Below are 6,000 nucleotides of genomic sequence, written 5' to 3'. Positions count from 1 at the left end.
CCAGGGGCTGGGGTGGAGCTTCCACCAGAACATTCCAGACTCTGGGTATATGGATGCCAGTTTATTTATGGCTGCTTCCTGTGGGCATGGGATGATGTAGGTAGGGGGAGTCAGTAGTTAGTGGGCTCAAACTCAGTAGGAGGTATGGGTGGAGAAGCATCCAGTTAACTTCTGGAGACCTCAGGCTTCTGTTCCTTGAGGAAGCAGAAAAGGTTGGTTGCTAGGAGAAAAAAATAGGTTATTATTACCATCCCTATGAACGAGGGAAAAGAATGAAACGAAGATGTGCCCTGATTGTACAGAAGAGGCAAGGGTGAATGAACCAGACATGAGAGCAGATACTCCCTTTATTGGGACATCTTGTAAAACAGGTTCCAGTTACTGGGTAGGTGCCTGCTTGAGCCTGGAGAGGTGGTACCAGCAGTAAAGTCCCAGGAGCTTGGGGTGATGGCATGCCAGATTGAGGGATGAAGTGTTCTTCAGGAGTACCCTAGCTATCATCACAATTGCTTTTTGTTTGGAGGTGGGAAATGCCTCTATCCATCCTATAAAAGTGTCAACAAGTTAGGAGACAATGGAGTTTTTGTGAGTGGGCATGTGGGTAAAGATATCATACTGGTATTCACCTGGTTGATGTCCTCAAAGTTGGCACAGGGGCTGGCATATTTGGAGGGCCAAAGCAGGAGGAGTAAACCTGGAAAATACACTCAAAAGTAGGTGAGGTCAAGATGGGCTCTGGGAGACTATTAGTTTTCATTGGGCCAGATTTCTTGATGCAGTAGCAGGACTTCTCCCAGGAACCTACAGTTGTCTGTAAAACAACTGAGCAGATTTACATCTTGGTGTCATAGCAAAAAGGTATGACTTTGGGCTAAAAGGCATGTTCCCAGTTTCAACATGTCTTAAACAGGTTTCTGCTTCTGGCAGACACATCTGAGTACCAGTTGCTGACTACAGCCTGCCCCTAAAGAACTGCAAGCCCTGGACTTGCTGTGGATGTGAACCAGTTCAGCTGATGTGGACACCCCCTGTCTCTTCAACAGAGTCTGCCAATCAGCTGCTTCCCCATTGCCTGAATTCCGTTTTTGTTTTTGACTAGCATTTCAGCCTTCTTGGGTCCCTAACTTTGTCCCAGAGTCAGCAGGAAGTAGCATGAAAAGAATATGTCGCCCATTTTCCCTGGTTGAAATACTAAGTCAAAATAAACTCCCTAACATAGGGGATGCCAATATCACTTACTCCCTGATGGGGACGCTGGAGAGACAGCAATTCCATGATTGGAATCTCCAAAAATAAAATGGGGGAATGAAGGGACCAGCTCCCCATTTTGGCAGCCATAACAGCCTAGCACCTGCTTGCCTGACCTTGCCTTGGTCACTAGGAGGTCAGATGCCTGCCTCGTGAAAAGGAACAAATCAGAAGTTAGCTGGTGGTGCTATGCTTTACGGCTCTGGGTGTGCTTTATGGACAAATGCACAGCAATGATGTGTAGAGCATAGCAATCGCCCTGGAGGGCCTATGGGCCACAACAACCAGTTGACCAATCAACACAGGGCAAGTCCTCCAAGCCTGGAGGCACACCAATCCTGAGCCTGTGTGTACCCCTAGACACTCCCCTTATGAATCCTATAAGATCTCTGTCCCATGGGTTCTCGGGGTCTTTGCCCAGCCATCTGCCATGGTGAATCGATGAAAGGATGGAGCTAATGGGGTTAGCTCATTAAACAACTGCAATAAAGTTTCTTGCTGTTTGCATAAAAAAAGGCATGAATATGTTAGAAGACAACCAGAAGAAACTTAAAACTCTGACCCTCTGAAGTTACACCTGAAACCTGTTAATCTTGGACTATGAAGCCTGTGAAAGAGGCACACCTGTCTGTTCTTTTAGCAGGAAGCTTAATTAATGAACTAATGAGCTACCACTATTCTAGTCATCAAATGCCATCAGATAGATGTGAGAGGGATAATTAAATGAGCAGAAGTGAGGCAGCTTCTTCTTCTTTTTTTTTTTTTCTATGTAGGCAATCCCAAGTCTTTCTGTGGTCTTTTGAGAGCACAAGTCCCAGGCAGAGGCAGTATTTGCCTTAGCTGCCTTTTTGTGGAGCAGGAATTTGGGGAGATTGGCTTACCTGTCTTGGCGGGCTGAGACAATCAATATCCCATTATTATGCTTGTTCACAGTCTGGACAGAGTCTAGGCAGTGGTTGAGATAAAAGGCAGGTTCCCCACCCATCCCCCACCCCCGCCATATGGTTGGCTTTGTCACATTTGTAGCAAGCCTCCAGGTGGAAGTTCTTCTGCAGCCAACCATCTTCTCAGAGGAGTTACAGGATGCTGCCAGGAGCTGGCGTGTCTCTCTCTGTCATAAGAAGATTTTTGTTAAGTGCTGTACTCTCAGATTTGTAAAGGCACTTGAAGACCAGGGTATCATTACTGTTCCTATTTAGGCATCTGTACTGGCCTGTCCTTGGGGTTCTGACAGGATACACCCTCAGTTGCAGCCACTAAGAGCACCACGTGTGCACATTCACTATGTTTCCTTTTAAAAGGGTCTCACTGCCGGGTGTTGGTGGCGCACATCTTTAATCCCAGCACTTGGGAGGCAGAGGCAGGTGGCTGTCTGTGAGTTCGAGGCCAGCCTGGTCTCCAGAGCGAGTGCCAGGATAGGCTCCTAAGCCACACAGAGAAACCCTGTCTCGCAAAACCAAAAAAGGGGGTCTTGCCTACCTCCCATCCTTCTCTCTTTCTCTCCCTCTGTTTCTCTCTTTCTGCATCTTTTTTTCTCTCTCCTCATGCTCCTGTCCCCGGAGGCCAGTCTCCCCCCTCCCCTTTTCCTCTTTTGTGATCTTTCCCCTCCACTTGAACTCTGTCTCATGGCATCTTTCTCATGCCACTTTAAAATAATTACAACAATTACCTTTTAGGTATGGCTAAATTAGACAAATATTGTTTAGGTTTAACTTTGAGAGCATATAAGTTAAATCTGGACACAGTTTACCCAGTCAATTACACCTTACCAATGTAAAGGTTAAATCTGGACACACAATTTACCCAGTCAGTTAGAGCTTACCCATGTTAGTAGAGGTAAAAAGATTAGTAGAAATATTTCAGGTTCTAGCTGAGACTTAGAGCATAATCCTAATCTGTAGAATGCAAAAGTAAACAATTTAGTGTTTTAAGTCAATATCAAGAGGTTTACTCTTAGGCTACAAAATCTGGCTGGCAGCAAGATTCATCCCTGTACATAAATGCAGAAGTGTAGCTTTAATATCTTAGAAAAAAAAACCTTCTTCAACAACAACCACAAAAGAAATTAAACCCTTCCCAGGAAAGCGTGTCAGATGACCAACTTAAGAACCCTAAGAGTGAAGCAGCATAGGGAAGAACACTAAAGACAGTTCCTTGCCATGGCAGGAGGCTAGGTGTATTCAGCTGTAGTGCTGGGCTCCAAGTGACAGTGCCTCAGGCACTGGAACTTGGAGAAGGTGGTGTTGTGGAGGGAAACTGAGCAGGCAGGAACAAACAAGGGGAATGGGTTTGGTATAGGCAGAGAGGGCAGATAGAACGACAGCATGGCAGAACAGGCAGTGGGTAGGGATCTGTCAAGGGAAGAATCCCCACATGGCCAGACCAGATGCCAGGGAAGCCCGTTAGGCAAAATCAAAGTGTGCACTTTTTGGCGGCCGCTGCCAAATGTATGCCAATAAGAGAACATAGGAGGAACAAGAGGCAGCATGGTACGTGAGAGGGGAAAGGGCGCGGGAACCGGGAACTGACGGGAGGGGGGAGGCAGTTGGCAGAGGGGCAGGAAGGAGCCATGTGGAGAACACAGCCGGTTGCAGCTTAAGCTGTGGGTCTCCCAGGCTGTTAGGGAGGGGGAGCTAACAGCTTGTGCTGGGCATGAATCCCATCGTGGCTAGATCAAAACACCAGGGCAGCAAAGGCAAAGTTAGCTAGCATGAGCATCCAAATTAACAAGTCAGGGAAACTGGGAGAGTAAATGGACAGAAGCATGGAAAACAGGCAGAGAAGCAGGAGATTGCCTGCAGGCAGAAGCCTCGAGCAGAGAGACAGGCTAGTGGGTGAAGAGGGGGCAGGAATGCAGTGTTCATGAACCTGGCTAATGTAGCTCAAACCAACATATGGTGAGATGGCCCCAGTTTGGAAAATTTCATAGGGTGTTGGGGATTGACCTTGGACCCGGAAGTATCCATTCACAAGCCATTAGCCGGAGACCCGGAGAGTATGGCGGAGTGTCCTCCAAGATAGACTGGGGTCAAAATGGTAGAAGGTTTGGGGTATTCCTGTGTGGGACGTTTCCCAGACAAGGAATCCCAAGAGGCAGGAACAGTCCCTATTCCTGAACGGGCCAATGACCTGGCACTGCAGTGGCTTGGCAAGCAGACTGGAAGGCAGAAGGGATCCTGAATCCCTTAGAGGCTGTTGCCTTGAAATTGGGTAACTCACAGAGCAAGCCTATCCAATGGCATGGAGGGAGAGTGGTTTTCCACAGCCATGGGGTTGCTGGTGAAGGGACCAGCTCCACATTTCAGCAGCCATGACAGTAACACGTGCCATAACCTTGCCTTGGTCACTTAGAGGTCAGACGCCTGCCTAGTGACAAGGAACCAATCAGAAGTTAGCTGGTGGCACTATGCTTTATGACCCTGGGTGTACTTTACGGATAAGTGCACAGGCACAGAGCATAGCAACCACCCTGGGAGGGCCTATGGGCCATAACAACCAGTTGGCCAATCAACACAGGGCAAGCCCTCCAAACCTGGAGGCACACCAATCGTGAGCCTGTGCGTACCCCTAGACACTCCCCTTACGCTGCCCTACAAAATTTTTCTCTGCAGTGGTTGGAGCTGTCTTTGCTAGCCATCCGCCATGGCGGGTGGGTGAAAGATCCGAGCTAACATGGGGTTAGCTCGTTAAATTACAATAAAGCCTCATGCAGTTTGCAGCAAGCTCTCGAATCCGCCTGGTGATTGGGGTGACTGCGGTTGTGGCCTGGGACCCCAGATACCTGAGTTTTCCGGGGGTCTAACACTGGAAAACTCAACTCTACTTGGGTTCAGCACCAAGGTGATAAGCTATGAATCGCTGGTTATTGGAAATTGGCCACCAAGGATGTAATAAAGCAATCAAACCAAATTAATAAATCCAGGTTTAATCTGAGCAAAGCATTCCCAGGTGGCCTCAGGGGAAGAGAAGAGAACCACCTTAAATCTTTTATTAATGACATTAAAAACCTCAAGTGGGGAGAGGACCCCAGTTTCCCCTGTATCATCCAGCAGCCATGAAGGATTCCAAAATTCTAGTAACAGGACCACCCACCCCCTAGAAGGCAGATTGACCTAAGGCTAAGGCTATTACTCCCACCTAAAGAGATGGGAGTAGTACTTTCCTCTTTAATGAGATAATGTACTTTTCCTTCTTAGACCCATTCACATCCCAATGCAATAGCTACAGAGCTGCCATGAGGTTCTGTTAGGCCTGCTTGCCTAAGGTGTAACTCTCTCTCCTTCCTTTCTTGCTTTCCTCCTCCTCCCTCTTCTAGCTCTTTTACTTTCTTTCAGATAATTGCTAAGATGTGGGTAGGCTTTTCAAGACATTCTGGTCTTTTGCACTCTTTTCAGATTACTCCTTCTCTCCTGAACTGTCCTTAAATTTTCTTAGTAGTGAGGTCAAGAACTTGGAGAAAGGCCCCTAATTTCCTTGGTATTTTGTGATATCCCGGGTGGAACTCCCCAAATTTCCAGTAGCCTCTCTGACATACCAGGAAGAGAGCTACCCCGGAGACAGCTCTTAGTACCTGACATGTCTCTTATCTTACCAAACAGCTTTAAGTCACTGTCCATTTCCTAGTCACTTTCCCATAATTTATCCTACCCCAAGAAGCTCCAAATTCTTTTTCCTTCATCTAGCCTAATATGGGAAATAGCCCTTAATGGGGGCCAGAAAAAGATATACCAAAGTACAGTATCTTTGAAGCAG

This window comes from Cricetulus griseus, chromosome X (genome assembly GCF_003668045.3).
Source record: "Cricetulus griseus strain 17A/GY chromosome X, alternate assembly CriGri-PICRH-1.0, whole genome shotgun sequence".
NCBI lineage: Eukaryota > Metazoa > Chordata > Mammalia > Rodentia > Cricetidae > Cricetulus > Cricetulus griseus.
Note: the sequence above shows the minus strand (reverse complement) of the source record.